Source organism: Heloderma suspectum, chromosome 2, assembly GCF_057233095.1.
Source record: "Heloderma suspectum isolate Gila_16-S chromosome 2, 16-S_ref, whole genome shotgun sequence".
Taxonomy (NCBI): domain Eukaryota; kingdom Metazoa; phylum Chordata; class Lepidosauria; order Squamata; family Helodermatidae; genus Heloderma; species Heloderma suspectum.
Genome location: NC_139459.1, coordinates 38,357,361 through 38,376,550, shown reverse-complemented (window position 1 = coordinate 38,376,550; position 19,190 = coordinate 38,357,361).

Genomic DNA, 19,190 nt, shown 5'->3' with positions numbered 1-19,190 from the left:
TTGCTTCTGCAACATGCCTGAGTGACAAAATGCTTCCCTGTTGACAATAGCTGGAGCCGGAGACGCCCACAGCTGATGATGTAAAAAGGTGACTTTCCCAGCTCATAAAGTGTTGGCTACTGACATGGAGAATGAATAAACAAAGAAAAAAGTCAGGCAGGACCAAGTCGTTATCATGCATACGGCAAATACAAAATTAATTTAACTTGGAATGTATTCTCCTTTCCTCAGGCCATACACATTCTGCATGTTCAGTACAATGTGAAAATGATATATGGTTAATTCTAGAATATGGGTGCCAGGGGAACACTAGAGCAGACCTTTCTGAGATGGTATTGGGCTGGGCATTTATAGACAAGATGGGGAAGTATTGATTCCCTTGCAAAACACAGGTGTGGCCTTTGGGGAAGGTAGGGCACAATTATGTGCTGGGAAAATTCTTCTGCCTGAGCTTGACTGAAACAAATGGGAGCTGCATGACAGCATTAGCCTGGGAGGCGGGAACCATTTTTCTCATCTTCTTTTCATGTGGCTGCATTCACATGGGGAGCCAGTCATCAAAAGGACTAGCCTTGTGGCAAAGCTGATGATAAGCATCCCTATACCTGCACAGCCACGGGTGGGCATCAGCTTCACTTCATGGCCAGCTGTTATTAGAGATTCATGAGAATTTTGTTTTAGTTCACAAATCATCCAAAGTTATCCCATTCGCAACCCTGAACGCGACTGGACCACATTTTATTCAAAATGTGTATGAATTTTCCCAAGCTTCCTATCATGTAAAAAAAAAAAAAGTTGAATATTGTTTTTGGAAAAAAATGCACTTTGAAATGTGCATTTCAAAAATGCATTTTCACACTTTAACCTATGTGCACTTTTGAAAAAAGTGCACAGAAATGCACACTTCTCTCATTCAAAATGTGCATGTTTCCCATTTGAATGAACCAAAAAACAAGTTGCAAACTAAATGGGAGTCAAACTGAGCTTTGGAGTGAAGTTTAAAGAATGTTGGCGAACAAGAACATCCCTGGTTCTCCCATCCCTCGTTGTTACCATCACAAAGGAGTACATGGATGCATTATAGCACTTTGTCATCTGAAATCACCCCGAGATTCATTGCTCCTGAGGGGGGAGGAAAAGATTTCCAGAAGACATGCCTTGAAGAGGTATAGCTGTATGTGTACATGTAACCTCAAGAGTGAATTACTACAATGTGTGGGGCTGCCCCTAAGGCTGCTCAGGAAGCTGGAGCTAGCACAGAACACAGTAGTTTGGCTGTTGTCAGTAGCTGCCCCTTTTCAGCATGTTAATTCCTTTGCTAAGGGAACTGCACTGGCTGCCCATTCACTACTTGGCCGGGTTTAAGGTTTTGGTACTAGCATACAAAGCCCTAAACAACTTGGGACCAGGATACTTGAGAGAGCACCTTCTCTCTTACCAACCTGCCCAGTCATTGGAGTCATCGGCAGGCATGCTCCTGATGGTTCCATATGCTCCTGATGGTTCCACGTGGCCCAATTGGAGTCCACCCAGAGGACAGCCTTCAGTGTGGTGGCCCCCTTCCTATAGAACTCCCTGCCTCTGGGGGTCAGGCAGGCACCAACATTGTGTTATTTTCCATGCCTTCTGAAAACAGGTCTTTTCCAGGAAGCCTTCCTTGGTTGACCAGCCAGTTTTATTGGCACTCTGTTAAAAATAATAATTTTAATATTGTATTTTATTATTTTAATCTTTTTATCATGAGGAGTTGTGCTTGAATCTAGCCTTCTTCGAAGGGATTTAGAATGGCATGCATGAGATTTCCAGGGAGGATTCTGTCCAAAGTGAAATGGGCAAATATGCAATGTTTGAACTCTTCAAGGTTCTCAGAATTCCCCCTTGAAGCTGAGCTCACCTCATTCGTGTTTCTGAACACGAGCATTATTTATCAGTGGGGCAAAATACACATTTTCAATTTCTAAAAATGTGGATTTTTAGAAGTGCAAACCCCAAATGCCCACTTTTCCCCATTCATTAAACCATGAAAAGTACCCATATTCAAAAAATGCACATTTTTCCAACAAGCTTGCAAGTTCAGAAACATGCAGACGTTTTCTCCAAAAATGTGTGCACGTTCGCATTCGGAGTTACGGACATGATTTGTCTGACTGTTTTGTGAATGCAAATAAAATTCTCAAATATCCATTGGCCAGGCCTAGACCACCGTAGCTTCAGAAATTGAGCTCTCCTGGCACCTTCTGGGGCAGGGGTTATGGGGCCTTGAGTATGACACACAGCTCTACTTCCCCTTTTCATCTTCTTCAGGTGAGGCTGTGGATGTGCTAAATCAGTGCCTGGCTGCAATAATAGACTGGATGAGGGCTAATAAACTGAAACTCAATCCAGACAAGACAGACTGAGATGTTGTTAGCAGGTGGTTCTTCTGACCAGATGGAAGGTGTTCAACCTGTTCTGGATGGGGTTGCACTCCCCCTGAAGGAGCAGGTTCGTAGCTTGGGGGTTCTCCTAGAACCATCCTTGTCACTTGAGGCTCAGGTGGCCCCAGTGGCACGGAGTGCCTTGTACCAACTTCAGTTGGTGGCCCAGTTGGTGTCAGGACAGGGATAACATGGCTTCAGTTGTCTATGCTCTGGTAATCTCCAAGGCAGATTACAGCAATGCGCTCTACATGGGGCTGCTAGGATCTAAGATCCTCCTCCAGGTGCCTACTCTGAGGGAGCTTCAAAAGACAGCAACAATTGAGAGGGCCTTTTTGGTGGTGCCCCCCCCCCCCGCGCCATTGTGGAATGATCTCCCCAATGAGGCCCACCTGGTGCCAACATTGTTATCTTTTCATTCAATGACCAGGTCAAGGCTTTCCTCTTTTCCCAGGTATTTGGCAGCATGTCATGAGCTTTAATTGATCCTGGATTTGTTTTATGGCTTAGCTGATTGCTCAAAGTTGTTTTTACATATATGTTGTCTTTGTGTATCCTGTCTGTTCGCGTGTTTTTTATATTTTAAATTTTGCATACTGTACTTTTAATGTTCTAATGTTTGTAAACCACCCAGAGAGCTTTGGCTATGGGGTGGTATAGAATAATAATAATGTAATAATAAATAATAATAATAATAATAATAGAGAACAAACTTCTGGATGAGTTTGAATGCTCCTGAATTGGGGGCGCGGGGGGAGGCTTCCAGGGAAGAATGTGTTCATGCATTGTGCCTAGAGATGTTGTGAAGCTAAAATAACATTTTGAGCTCCTTGGTGGAAGTGAGGGATATAAAAGTAAGCAAGCAAATAACAGTACAATCCTATACATGTCTACACACAAGTAAGCCCCACTGAGTTTAATGGGTCTTACTCCCAGGTATAGAATTGTAGCCTAAATCAAGCCTAGGGTGGAAAAGCAAATCATGAAGCCCTGCAGCAAATCCCCTACTCTGGGGAAATAACCAAAATATTTGCAGGTGAAAGAAAGCCTACTTGTGCTTGCATAAGAGTAGGACACTTTGTTGATTCTAGGAAATGTAGACCTCTTGAGATACAGATATTGCACTCTCAAAAAGAAAAAGAAAAGAACTCCACCACCTTGGAATCCACTCAAAACCAGCTCACTAAACAATACACAAAAGACAACGGGGCGGTCACCTTTTGGAGGTGGATTGAGTACTGGCTGTGACCCACTGGCTAAACACTGGAAGAACATCCAAGGATTTCCTGTTTTGATGCTATGCAATGGCAGACATTTACTAAATCTTGCCGTCTGCAGCTGACTAGAGGGTCTGGGTGCCCAAACAGGTTGCTAGATTCAGGGCACAGGGCATGAATCCTTACAAAAATAAAGGAGCATGATTAAGAACAGGGGATGCTGCCTTATACTGAGTCAGACCACTGGCTTATCTAAGCCCAGTACTGTCAACACTGGCTGACAGTGGCTCTCCAGGGTTTCAGGCAGGGTTCTTTCCTAGTTCCACCTGGAGACCCGGGCGACCAAGCCTGGGACCTTCTGTGTGCAAAGCAGGTGCTTGATAGCTACAACCTAAGGAATGGAGACACTACCCAAGGGTGTACTATCTGCTAGAATATATGTGTGTGTGTATGTGTGTGTGTGTATGTATGTATGTACATATATATATATATATGATGGAGGTGGAAGCATAAAGAAACCCAGCGTAATGTAGTGGTGAGAGTGTTGGACTGATACTCGGGAGATCCGGGTTCTAATCCCCACTCAGCCATGAAGCTCACTGGGTGACTTTCGGCTAGTCACCAACTCACAGCCTAACCTACCTCACAGGGTTGTTGTGAGGATAAAATGGAGAGAAGGAGAGTTATGTAAGCCGCCTTGGGCTCCACTGAGAAAAAAAAAAAGATGGGATATAATTAATAATAAATGAATATGGAAATGTGTAACTTTCTTGCAGGTGTTACCCCACATAGTTTACTGGTAAAACTTGCTTCCAGGAGGATCCCATCCTTCATCTGATTTCTCACTAACAAATGGACCCAGCTTTGCACAGGTTGGAATAGCCCTTAGTTTGATACAGAAAAGCTGTCAAGCAAATAGACACAGCTGTCAGAGCTGGCCACATTGGACCCTCCCAGTCTGAGTGAAGGCATGCCCACTGGAACCCCTAGGCATAGCTTCTACCATGGTGCACCCTTATAGCCTCCTGTAAACTGTATGGTCTGCAAAGCTATGTGTTGGTTAGAAAAGTCTGACCCTACTGGTTGAAGATATTACTGCAGGCTTCAACCACAGGGACACATTTAAATTAATTCAAATTAATTAATGCATTTTAATAACAAAATATCCCCAAGGCACACACCCCTGGGGTCCCCTTGGTATGCATGCCATTCAGGTGTCTAGGTTCTATGGTCTTAGCGCTGTGGCACCGACAGCCAGACACACACCTCTTCTATTATTATTATCACTTCAGTCTATTTATCACATTTGAGACACGATGCCTCAGGAAAATATACCAAGAAAATGGCTACAAGTTCACCAAATGATTACATGTGATCCATCCATATTTGATCACTTTTTAGCAAAGATATGCTCTAAACTATTTAGAAAGAGGGTGGTGTACAAAATGTCTTTGTAAGTATAAGCAATTCTTCAGTTTCATGATCTGGAAACAGATGGTAAAAAATACCCTTTCTGGAAAACACCCCATGCATGTATAACATCACTTCATCTAAGTCAAACAGACATTTTGCCTTTTTGACCTGTTCAAAATCTATCCATTTCATTTTTGTACAGGAAGGATTTCTCAATGGTGAGATGAAGAAGCTGTTGATTTTAAAGTCACAGTAGAATTACCAGTGCAGTAAGATAACTGAGCTTAAATTGCATCTGCAAAATTCTGCACAGGTGGCTCAGAAAGTCACCCATGTCACATGCCACGCCACATGCTGAACATTGCTTTTGCTTTCTGAAACAGCCTCGTTGTTTTACGCTCACTGAGATGGCCTGGTAAACTTCTGTTGACGTGTTTCTAAGACAACTTACAGAATCCTTCTCCCAAAGCCGTAGACATTCCTATGACTTTGGGAGGGGGACTCTACATCCTGATCTCCTCCACCACCCCTGCACAGCCACCATGAAAAATTCGTGGCAGCTGCTTCCCGAGGTCAGAAAAGTGAACTTGGGCATTCTGGTGGGCTGGGAAGAGGATTGGGCAGGATCCACTGAATCCTTCTCCAGCCCTGCCTGTGGCAGGGCAACCAATCTAGACAGGCTCAGGGACCTGTGTAGAGGAAACAATGCAAAAGGAGGCCGGGGTAGGTAGAAATTGCCTTCATCACTCCTCCCACCCTTCTGGCAGCATGCCGGCAGGGCACAGGATACTTAGAAGCCTCCGAGAGGCCTCCCATAGGACTGCATGCTCAGGAAATCATAATTTTACCTTGGAGTTCAGTATAGCATTTATTTGTATTATTATTATTATTATTATTATTATTAAAATCATTTTAATCCTTTTTCTCAATCGAAACAGGTCCTGAACCAGCATATGTATAATCAATAAAAACAAAACAGTCTGTTCCTGCAGGCTTACAATCTAAAAAGACATGACACAAAAGGAAAAAGGGAAGGGGAGGGGAGAAGAAGAAAGCAAGTGGCCTTTCAGCTGGCCTGGTGAGATGGCCTGCTTCCCATCTCATCTCCCTCTGCTGCAGCCTGCTGGGATGGCTGGTGGTGGTGACAGTTAAGGAAAAAGCCTGATAGTGGTGGTCTTACTGCAGGGCTGGTGGAATTTGAAAGAAACAGATGTGGGATTGCAGGGCCTCTTCATTTGCTCTGCTGACAGACCAACTCCTCCCTTAGCTGTCATCTAGCAGCAGCCATTCCAGCAGGTATAAGAGTGGGAGAGATGGGACTGCAGGACTACTCCATCAGCTCTGCTGAGAGATCAGCTTCACCGGGCTCGTCCTTTCTCTCAACTGGTCTTTATAAGAACTTTGTTTAAGACCTGATGCCTGAGTTTGCTCTTCCCTCACCATCCATTTTTCCTTTTTCAGATTATAACCCTGCCCTTTTTATTAAGTGATCTCATGTAAGCTGCTGTGAGGTCCTTGCCTGAAAGAAAAAACATGTTGTGAGAAGAACACCTGGCGTGGCCAATTTACACTAATATCGTGACCCACAATGTGCCTGGGTAGGGATGCCAACAGGGCTTTCCTCTCCTCCCTGCTGCCAAGGGAGGGCAAAGCCGGGCACACATTGGGCAAAGTGCAATGCAAATCACTCAGACATCACTCAAAACATGAGGTCCTTCTGCATCTCAAATCAAGGTATCCAATGACCCACTGTCTCTTCAGGCCCCTGTTGTGCAGGTTGCAGTCATCAAGAACAGAAGGAACTTGTGCACTGAGAGCCTAGAGAGAAGTGGGCCATCGGATACCTGTATGGGAGGTGCAGAAGGGCTTCATCTTTTCAGAGAGGTGCCCAGCATATGGGAGTGCACCCCCAGCACAGTATGGGCCCAGTTGAGCACTGATGGGAGGACAAAGAGATCTATCTGTAGACTCCCTGCAAGGATTCTCATCTGCACAGGGCCAGCTGTACCATAAGGCAGACTGAGGCAGCTGCCTCAGGCAGCAGATGCTGGGAACGGGGAGCAGCAGCAAGGTGTTGGAGGACAGAGTTGTACGTGCCATGCAATCTGCCCTAGAATCATAGAAGCATAAAATAGTAGGGTTGAAAGGGCCTATAAAACCATCAAGTCCAACCCCCTGCTCAAGGCAGGAATCCAGGTCAAAGCATCCCTGACAAGTGGCTGTCCAGCTTCACCTTGAATGCCTCCAGTGTGGGAGAGCCCACCACCTCCCTAGGTAATTGATTCCATTGTTGTATTGCTCTAACAGTCAGGAAGTTTTTCCTGATGTTCAGCCGGAATCTGGCTTCCTGTAACTTGAGCCCATTATTCCATGTCCTGCACTCTGGGATGATCAAGAAGAGATCCAGGCCTTCCTCTCTGTGACAACGAACTGATCGCTCATTCGCTGTATCCCCTTACCCAGCCTGCTGCCCTCAAGTACAGTAGAGGACACTGTCCCATTGCCAGTATTGAAGTAAGATTAAACTGCCAGTCCAGATGGCTTCTGTATGCGGAATAAGGGTGGGGAGCACCATTTTGTCCTTTGCCACAGGCAGCAAAATATCTTGGATCAACCTTGCATGCAAAGCTATGCACCCTGCAGGAGGATGGATAGTGCTTATAGTTACTTCATTCAGACATAGGAATGACCACGGTTGTTTCCTTTCCAGTGTCTTTTCGCTCACCTGTAGCAACAGGTTTCTGTATCTATGAATGACAGTGATATGTGCATATAGTGGTTTGCACTGTGTGAAGATTCATGTACTACCAAACATTGGCATTAGCTAATCTGCAAGCATAGCCAAGCGTGTGAAAATGTGGTGTCATTTTGAAACTGAATTTCTATCATGTCCCCATTCTCAGCCAGAAATAAATATTTGTCCAGAAAACATTACGAGTAGCTAGAATGATGATGGAATCGGGTGAAAGTGATTCATGGGACCAGAGTGGAACACAATAACACCAACTTGATAGGGGGGTTTCCCAATGCCGTAAAGAGTGCTTCATTAAGTTGTTGAAAATAAACACACACAGCCACCCAGGTATGTCTAGAAGTGCTTTTGCAGTAGCAGAGCTGATAAATGTTTAAGAGAGAAGTGATTTGTTCATCGAGGTGACATTGATGTTGAATCAAGTATGCCAAACTTGTCAAACACTCCATACATCACAGCAGGAATAATTGTAAGTTATGGGTCAGCTCTTTCCCACTGATTCAGCAGGCGAACGATCACAAGGCACATCCTTGTGCCATTACTGTGGACTAAAACATTCTCTGCTTTCCAGTTTAGAATCAAAGAATCCAACACACACACACACCCCGTCATTACTACTATCTTTCTTACATCAAAGGATATTTCAGACACACATACACCTGTTTCAAATAGAGATGAAAGGATATTCAAATTGCAGTAACCCAAAGCAACCTGTTTTGTTGTTTCATAGGTATTGTCTTTGCCATTTGGCTTTAGCTAATAATCCCAGGTCATAGTCTGAAGGCACATGAGGCAGCCACCTTGCTGAAGCTAAGCAGTCTGGGTCTGATCAGTGCTTGGAGGGGAGACCACCTGGAAACCACATGTAGCCACCTTCAGTTCCACAATGGAAGGAAGGTGGGGTATAACTGTAATGAATTAAATAAATAAATAAATAACTGCTATGTCACATGGCACACTTGACCACTAACATTCGTCTAAAGGATCCCTCAAACATGAATTCTGCTAAAGAGAAATTTGAAAATGGCAGAAGAAGGAGACGTGCCTCCCCGTACTGGCTGTGTCCATGCCTCTCCCAGCACCAAGAAAGACTAAAATGGGTGGGGAGATGACATCAGTGGGTGTGGTCACACCCACAAATGTCATCTGGCCCACAGAGGGCCTGCAGGGGGCAATCCAGCCCCACAATGCAACATCTTTCTGCATCCCAAATTGAAGGCTTTTATGAATACAGCTTATACAGACCAGAAGCCATTGAAGCCGGTACAACAGTGGGCTCGCATGATCTAAAAAAAAAAATGCCCTAGCCAAAGACTTTCTGCCACATTTACCACCAGTTGAAATTTCCAAACTCCTTTCAACGTGTATTGCAGTAATCCAAAGTGGATGGGACTGGGGCATATGTAAATGCAGCCAAGGACAAACCTCAATAGAGGCACCAGTTCCATGCCCAGCGCCAGCACACCGCATGCTCAGGCAAGTAGCAGGGCCCAGTCCACCACCACTGCTGGTGGGCTGCTGCCAATGCTCCTGGGAGCCCCAGCCGCCAGCGCAACCCTTGCCGCTGCAGCAACTAACCACCTGCCTGCCCACAGTGGCCAGGGGAGATGGGGTGGCCGGACTGTGGCACTGAGCAGAGGTCCGAATCCACGTCCCTGGACTTGCTGGCCCTACCATCTCCATCATGCCAACCTTGTTCCCAACAGGCATACATCAGAGAGGGGGTGGCACAAATTAAGATGGCAGAGCCAGCAAGGTTGGGCACATTGCTCAGAGATCTGCTGAGCACTGTCCCCACAGACGGGCAACCAGGCAACCAGCCTGTGAACTCATAAGCCAGGTAGGTTCACCAAGCATCTACAGGGGGGACCACCAAAAGCAGCTTGCCCAAGGACCCCCAAAACCTAGAGCCAGACTGGACCAGCACTCCTGGCCACTGCCACACCACCTGGGTATTTTAAGGTCCACTTTTACACTTTTCATAAGAGTAAAGCTCACTTCTGGTTTTAATTCAGAATCCTGAGAAACACTTCTCTGCAGAACCAATTCCAGCTTCCCTGGAGGCTGTTCAGTGCAGGCAAGGTGAACATCCTAAGTAATCCTGGAATCACAGAAGGCTGCACTTGATGACAATTTATGTCATTCCAAAATGTTCCAAATCATTCTTGGCCACAGGAAACCTTCAGGAAACTCCTGTTTGTGACATTTGAAGGTACAAGAGCAGATTACATTTTGTCACTCACTTTTTCACAAACACACACATTTGTTGAATATGTTAATCACCAATTGACCACAGAAGATGGGCTCAAAATAAGAGAAAGAAAAGGCAAGCAAGGATTTACAAACTAGCCATCTTCATTTTAAAATATTATTGGAAATGCATGGAGGGTTTCATATACATTGGGGTTGGACTCGATGGCCTTGTAGGCCCCTTCCAACCCTACTATTCTATGATTCTACAATGAAATCAGAAAATGAAGTGCAAGTCCAGAGATGTAGAACATTTCGTTTGTATACAAGAAGAGGAGCATATATTTAGCAATATAATTATTGAGGAGTGTGCATCTAATGGGTGCTTCAGTGTGCGATCAAATATAAGTGCCCAGCGCTGCAAGATTCTGGGATCCTCTCAAGAGGTGTGGGACATATTTTCCTCTGGTCTCAATATAGACTCACATATACACCAGTGCCACGTGCAACTGGGATGACTAAGGGATATGATAAAAGCAGCTGTCAAGTTTGGATTTTCCAGGTTACCTGTTTCTCTGACCTTGTTCTCTTACCTATTTCTCTCGCTTGGTTCACACCATCATTTCAGCAGTGGCAGGTTGCTTATTTCCCCCCACCCACTCAACCTCAATTACATTGCACTTACATTTTTCTCAATGGAGGTGTGCCTGCATGTGATGGTTCCACCACCGACTCCAGTTGCAGTCGTGAACCACCAGCACTTCATGCTAGCGCGGCCACTTATGAATCACCAAACAAAAGAAAATGCAGCCCCCAAAAGATGATGAAAGCGAGCAGAGCATTGCTACAACATCTCATGTCACTGAACTGGCACTCATAGGGTGGTGATGCATCCTCTTTTGCAGAGGACAGTACTCTATTTGAAGGGCTGCCAGAGGACTGTCTTCTATTTTGAAGGCATCCTCTGTTTAAAGGGCTGTCCGGTCCAAGTCCAGTATAAAGATAACGAACCGTCAGAAGGAAGAGCTGGGCCTTGAAGGTGCCCGTCAACAGCACTGAGAAAGGCGCAAAGGTCACCTGGTCACAATCTTCCGCACTATGATGAGGGGTACTATTATAACAATTATGTTAAAATGTGCATCTATAGGTATAAATCAGCATATGCAGATTTAATGCAAATGGGGATGGGGATAAATTTATGAATGAAGAAGTTCAGAAACTGGAAATCCTAGTTACCCAAATGAGTAAAGCTTGAACCCCTACTGAAGTTTGAACCCAGCTCATGTTAAGTTCGCTGCTAGACTAGCTGGCCCTCCTGCCAGCTCCCACACAAATCACCCTTGCAAACGGCAGGGGAAGATTGCAGTAAGCGGGGTTAACGAAAGACAGGCCAGTCCTTGTAGGCCTCATCTTTAAGGCGTGGATGCTTTTCAGCATGCTCAGGAGCATCATTTCCTGCAGGGGTGCATGGGCTTTGTAGTTCCATCTGCATCCTTGCCCAATTCACTGAATCGGGAGGCATATGAAACTACAACTCTCATGCACTCCAGCAAGAAATGGTTGCTGCAGGCCTTAAAGTTGAGGCCTATACATCATCTCTTGGCTCAAGCCAGCCCTCCCTGTGCTGGCTTCCCCTTCTCCAAGATAAGGGTGGGTTTCCTTATGAGGTGTGTGTGTGTGTGTGTGTGTGCGTGTGCGCATGCATGCGCGTGCGCGCACGTGCACATATGTAACCGGACTCATTTTTCTCAGCTTTGGGGGGAAATACTTCAAAATTCCCCAGGTTTTTCTAGACATTCTCGAAGAAATTTTGCAGTGGTGGGATACCAGGTAAGCTGTGGGGAATTCCCCCATCACTAATATTTACCTCTGAGTGGATTTGTCAGAGATCTGTGGTCCGCTGGGAGCTACGTAGGGATGGGGAACAAATTCATTCAGTTTGCACTGTGATGCAGATTTACCTAATTTTGCACTTTCAAATCACTATGTGAACCAAAACTCAGTTATCCTTCCAGATTTGCACTTCTCTTTATTTTACAATGGAGTTCTTCAATGCACACATATGTACATAAATGTCTATATTAGGGAAAACGCCATTAAAATCTATTATCAGGAAAATTGCTTCTCCCCCAAAAGCATACAGACATGCATGTATTTGGAGAAATGTGCACAAAACTGCTCATTAATTATTCTGAAAGTTTGGGACAAACCAAACTTAATACTGGGAAAATGATAAACTGAGAGTAACCTAAATTGACAGATTCATCCGTATGAATGGGTGACCAGAGTGGTTGACTAATTCAAGTTAGATCAGAATTTAGATCTAACAGGGCTGAGCAATTGGCTGGTTGACTAATTCGGTGGTCCCCAACCCATCTGCATCAGTGGGCACATTTGCAATTTCAAGAGAGTATTGTGGGCTTCCTCACAAAATGGTTGTAATGGGAGGGCTTTCCCGTTCATAAAATGTTTGCCCTGTTAGGCATGGCCAGTCACAAAACACTCATTTCTCAGAAGGCCATCTGGTGACAGTAAAGGAAACATAACTTGCCCAAGAACTTAACTACAAGACAAAGATAGGCTCTGAGCTCCAAAACACAGAAATACTGTTTTGAACCCAAATAAAGATGGCACTGGAGGGCAGCCCTTTGCTTTCCAGCATAATAGCCTGCAAGCTAAATTTTTAAAATTAAAACAATTCTCAGGAAAAAAAGAAAAATAAGGAAGGGCAGGAAGCCTGGTAGGTGCCAAGGGGGTCTGTGGGTACATTTGGCACCCATGGAAACCATACTGGAGACCCCAAAGCTAAATTATACATGCGTGCCCAGTTTCAGGCCTGCAAGGGATTCCTAGAAGTGAGCACCTACCTACTGCCCTTGTTTCACAAGACAAACATGGCTTTTATCTCTGCTTTAAAAATCCTGATAAATGCACATAAAAACTATGCCAGCTTACCAGGTGAAATATGCAGTACCGAATTCAAGCAATGGGAAAGCTGGTAGATACTGACACAGCCTTCTCTCTTTCACTGTTTTTAATACCCCAGATTATTTTTAATTATTATTATCGAATGAGCCTTTCAAAAATATTGCTGAGTGGTGACCTGCTGGGCGGAGGTAGAATTAAGAGTCAGCAGCATTTTTTTTTCATGTCCTCATCTGGTTGGTATGTTCCTTCCTTTCACCCTAATAGCTGGAAAGGTCACACCCTTTCTCACATTCCTTCTGAGCAAGTTGTGTCAAGGAAAGCCAGGGTTGGTGGTGGGGTGCAGGGTGGAGAGGAAGCTGTCCCACACGCCAGTGGAGAGGAAGGTCTTAATTAGGTTCCAAAGACGACCTGTTTCTACCAAAACCAGCCCTTCCTTTGTTACTTCCAAGTCTGCTCATTGATAGTTAAATAAATAAATAAATAAATAAATCACTCCTCCCCAACCGCCCCAAGCAGAGTTCAAGGTAAGAAGAACTTAGTTATTCTCAAGGGTAATTTAACTGCACCAAGTGAGCTTTATACCAAAAGTGTGTGTGCAAGGAAGGGGTCAGGTTTCCTATCCACAGCAACAATAATAAATCTCTTTCAATTGAAGGATACTCAAGTTTATGAAGAGTAAGTTTATGTTGGCTGATGTTTCAGGATTTATACACACATACACAGAACGCATCCCCACCACCTAACAAAGTGCTCCGGACATTTGAGGAGATTTGGGGAGTGGTTGCCAATGCAGGAAAAGGAGCTGTGGTTGCAAAAACATCCAAACAAACACCAAAAAAGCCGCAATATAGGGAGATATATAATTCCTCCTCTCTAGTAAAAAAAAAAAAAAAAACTGTTTAAGTGGTGCCGGGGGGAGGGGAGGACAGAAAAACATAGTTTGTCTTCATTACTGGACCCCTGTGGACCCACATTGATTTCTTGAAGGAAAGGCACTTTTCACATACAAATTTAAAAGGTATCATAAACTGAAAATCAAAAAATAAGGCTGCAGTCCTACACATGCTTACTTGAAAACTAACTCCATCAGAATCAGTGCAGCTTACTTAAAGAGCATGCGCCATCATTTTTCTTTCAGTAAGACTAACACAGGCCTAAGCTCGCCCGCACAAGGGTAACCACTTATGCATTGCCACAAAAGGAGAGAAAATGCATCACCCCAAAATGAGGACACAGGTTTGCATAAAAATTGTATCCGTTAACTGATATGACTAGATTCGGCAATAATTACTATCATTTAAACAGAAAGACAGTGCATTGAAGACTGTGCCCAGGTGACCTGTGTGCCTGCTCAGTCTGCTGTCCAGGTGCTCACTGCTGGGGGGGGGGGGTCAGCTTCAAAGCCCCTACTGCTTCCCCTTCTTGTGGTTCTTTTCTTTGAATTACACTTTGATCAATAACCCATCACATAGAGGATGCCTTTAAATAGAGGACTGTCCTCTGTAAAGCTGGACACATGGCCACCCTACTACCCTGCTACCCAAAACTGTATTTCACCCCTTCTGTGCACCCACTGATATCTATTTTTCTGGTACCACCCCTGAAAAAAATAGAGGACACTATTGGGCCTAATTAATCATACATTTTAAAATGTGATGCAAAATGCGTCTTAGGGTGTCTGTACATTAAGCAAACCCACACACACACTTACCGTGGCTTCCTGCTTTTCGGTTTCTTTGCGGGATTAGGATGGGCTCCTTTATACAGCAGACACGTGGTTTGAATCGAGGGAGTGCCTCCTTCCCTCCCTGGCATGTGTGCAAAGGAGCTGGCGAGGGGAGGCGGGGGAGGGGAGTCTTGTTTTCGTCACTTAACTTGTGCTGTACTGTTTCCTCACAGCCCCCAGGAAAGCTACAACCTCATTCATTGATTCATTGATTCATTCATTTATTATAGTTCTATACCGCCCCATAACTGAAGCTCTCTGGGTGGTTCACAAAAATTAAAAAACCATTACATCTACTTCTGAGTAGACATAAGATTGTGCTGTAAGTCTGCAATCCTAGGCACACTTACCTGGGAGTAAGCCCCCTTGAACTTAATGGGGTGCTCTGAATCAATGGAGGACATTGATTCTGGCCTTGTGGGGTAGGGGATCATATCTGTCTCCCTTTGTTGTATGGAGGCATTTTACCCTCTTCTTCCGCCGATCGGCCTGCAATCGAAAAATGTTTTCAAGCATTTACATGGCAGACATGTGGTTTGAATTGAGGAAAGTCATTCCTCTGCAAGTTCATTGTGCAACGCCACCATCGCGCACTGTCGATATGGTGCCATTAACTTTTATTACCCGCTTATCTCCAATCTTTTTGAAAGGGAGAAATGTGCAGGAGACGTTCTGGAGGCTGACAACGTCGTGTAAAGGACCCACAAACCTCCATGAGTGACCCATTATGAGCGCGCAATAAATGGCTCGTGTAGAGACACCCTTAGGTAATATTTTGGCCTGTCTTGAATCATTTCCTGATCTTGTCCAAAGTACCATATGGCAAAACATGATGCATGGTGTCCTTAAAAAAAGAAGAATCCACCATTTCTCAATTCAGAATGTAGAAAGTATGTTTGTGCAGTTTGCAAACACAGGTGGAGACAGAGAAGAGAAAGGATACTCGCTTGCTGAGCGAGAAATAAAACCTGACATGCTGGCTCCTTAGTCATTGCAAATGTATGAAGATTATGTAAAATTTATCGTACTGCTCCCCAGACTGACTTCAAAGCTGACATGCATAACAACATTTCAAATCCTCCTGATTAAATATTGGTGCTTATATCGCATAAAAGGATGCATTGACGCTATGGATAAGAGAACACTTTAACAGGGCAATCCCGTGCATGTCCTCTGAGAAGCAAGTCCACTGGAGTTTACTCCCAGGTAAGTGTGTACAGGACTGCACCCTAGGTAGGTCAGTGTACTTTAATACTAATTTATTATTTATCCTACTAATTGTAGGAAGCTACAAGGTGTTCTAAGGCTGCAATCCAGATAAAATTGTGCACAAAAAGGACTTGTACGTGCTTACATGTAGGTAAAAATATGTACAGTGGCATTTCACAACAAAACAGATGGGAAAGTGCAACCTTGCTCATGCTGTATAGTGCAGATGGCGTTGCATAAAATAGAATGCATCTAATTGCATATCCACTTGCTAAAACATACATTCTCTAGGGATTTTTTTTTTTTTTTTTGTCCCCACAAATGAAAAATCCTCAAGCTGGTTCTTGCCCAAGTAAGCCCTGAAATGGAGAAACTTCACATCCTCAGCACCAAAGAAAGAATTTAAGGAAGGAAGGAAGGAAGGAAGGAAGGAAGAGGCAGTCCCCAGCGGGGGAAAAAACTGCCCATTCTGTGAATCAAGAACTATGTATTGTATATGTGAGAACAGCAGCCTGGACCAGATTTCTTCCAAAACCACCATGATTTATTATCACAATTAACTGGGAAAACCTAGGGTAAAAAACTTTGAATTGGAAGAAAAGAGGCAAATGCAACTTAACTTAAAATTGGTTACTGCCCCAGGATCTGACCTCTTTGGAGATTACGCAGATCCAGCCACTCACCTAAGTTTCTGCTGCAAAAATGAAACAGTTCCTTGCTATTCACTGTTTATGCTGAGGCCTTCTAGGCTAGCCTGTTAAAGGGCAGTACACCAAACTGTGCAATCCTGGAGCCATACTAAGCACCAAACTGGACATTACACAATTAACAATGTGTGTTTTTTCAAAGTCAAGAATGGGCAAACTTTTTACCCTGAGGGCCATGTGCAGAGGTGGGTGGTGGGTTGGAGGCTGGTGGTGTGGCCAGGGCCAGTGATAGGGTTGCCATGTGCCCTCTTTATAGAAGGCAGTTCTCTATTTTAAGTGTTGTCCAGTTCAAGCCTGGTTTCAAGATTTAAAAAAATCAGAAGGAAGAGCTAGGCCTTGAAGTTGCCCATCTGCAGCTCAGAGGACACCTGGTCAGTCTTTCCCAGTATGGTAAGAAATAAGGTATTTCTATTAAAGTATAACAATTATTTCTAAATTTGCATCTATCTATGGCTTAGTGGTTAAGACGCTGAACTGCAGACCGGAAGGTCAGCAGGACAGCAGTTCGAGACCCAAGTGCCACGTGACGGAGTGAGCTCCTGTCTTCAGTCCCAGCTTCTGCCAACCTAGCAGTTCGAAAGCAAGAAATTGCAAGTAGATAAATAGGTACCGCCTCAGCGGAAAAGGTAACAGCGTTCCGTGCACCTCGGTGTTCAGTCATGCCGGCCACATGACCACGGAAGCATCTTCGGACAGCGCTGGCTCTTTGGCTTAGAAATGGAGATGAGCACCACACCCTAGAGTCGGACACGACTGGTTGGGGACACCTTTACCTTTTTATGATCTATCTATATTTATATCTATACCTCTCTCAGCGTGTGCAATTTTTATACAAATCAGTGCCCTCTTTTCTCTTTTTTGGCAATGCATGTCCTCTTTTTTGGCAATTAACAAGTGGCCACCACCAATGATGGGCAGGGCCTGGTCTCATCAGTATCTTGTTCAGTCGTTCAGTCGTGTCCGACTCTTCGTGACCCCATGGACCATAGCACGCCAGGTCTTCCTGTCCTGCGCTCTCTCCCGGAGTGTGCTCAAGTCCATATTCATTGCAACGGTGATGCTATCTAGCCATCTCATCCTCTACCGTCTCCTTCTCCTTTTGCCTTCAATCTTTCCCAGCATCAGGGTCTTTTCCAGGGAGTTTTCTCTTCACATTAAGTGGCCAAAATATTTGAGCTTCAGCTCCAGTATCTGTCCTTCTAAACACAAACACACACTCACACCCAGGGCCGTGCCGACCATTAGGCAGAGTGAGGCAGTTGCCTCAGGCAGCAGATGCTTATGGTGATAGCAAGATGTTGGAGGAGAGAGCTGCATGCCACACAGCCTGCCTTTAGCCCCCTAAACTAGCCCACTGCGTTCAAGAGCCATGGAGGATATTGTCCCATAGCCAGTGTTGAAGAAAGTTTCGGCTGCCACTCCAATTTTAAACATAGGAGATGGTGCCATCTTGTTCTTTGCCTCAGGCAGCCAAATGTCTTCGGCAGGCCCTGCTCACACAGCCTCTCCCCCACCCCCCGCCGCCTCACACACACTCACACACACATACAAATTCACAGGGAGAACTGGCACTTAGGGAGGGAGAGGTTAACCCTCTACTCCCAGCTCACTGCCCCACACCCCTTCACAATCACCCTCACCCCAGTCTCTCAAACAACTGTTCAGGGAGAGGGAGGACTTGTGGGAGAGCAATTTGGCGACCGCCATAGCAGGGGGAAGCAGCAGTTTGGGCAACCACAAGGGCCACACTGAAGGCCTCTGAGGGCCACAAGTTGCCCACATGTATTTTAAGTAAACAGCCAGCCCAGGAGACCCTAGTGGGGGTAGAGGGACGTTAACCCTTTGCCCCCCCCCCACTCCAGTTCTGGTCTGGACTGGACTGAGAGGCCCGCACCCTCTATTTACACCTGTTATCTTGGATGGAAAGCTCCCGTTTATGGTAATGGAAGCTTTCCTTCCAGTTCATAGAGCAGCCATGGGGCCACTAATCTGGATCAGAACTGCAGCAGGGGACAAACTGACAAAGGGAGAAATCTCCCCTCCCTCTTCCTCACCGACCTGGATCAGGCCCCTACATCTGCTATTTACTGGCTCCCTGCATGTGTGGGCAGAATGTGGATGTCCTCACAGTCTGACTGATGGTGGGAGGAAGGAAGGAGGAAAGAGCTCTGCCCACAGCAGTTCCTCCTCCTTTTTCTCATCATTGCTACCACTTGCTTGCTTGACAGGCAGGGAGGCAGGGAGCAAGTAGGCCATGGCATCTGCTACTCCTCCTTCTCACCACCACCATTGCCTGGGCCAAAGCGAGAGGTAGGTACACAAGCATTTTGTAATGGTGAAGAGGAGGAGCAAGTCTTTTGTTAGTGGGCCCCTGCTCAGGCATGGGTTACAGCATTTATCCAAACATGCCTATCCTTGACCTCAGCCCTGCTCTCAGCGGCCATACCCTTGCTTTTGCCAGATCCAGGTGCAAGTCACAAAATTTTTGAGGTTGGATGTCCCACTTGGGGTGTAGACAGTCTTCCATTACTGATCCAGATCCAGGTACACTGCAGCACACGTCACTGATAGTAGCAACAGTGATGGCTTTGGGCACATACACAGGCCTTGACAGTGGGATAAAGACAGGAC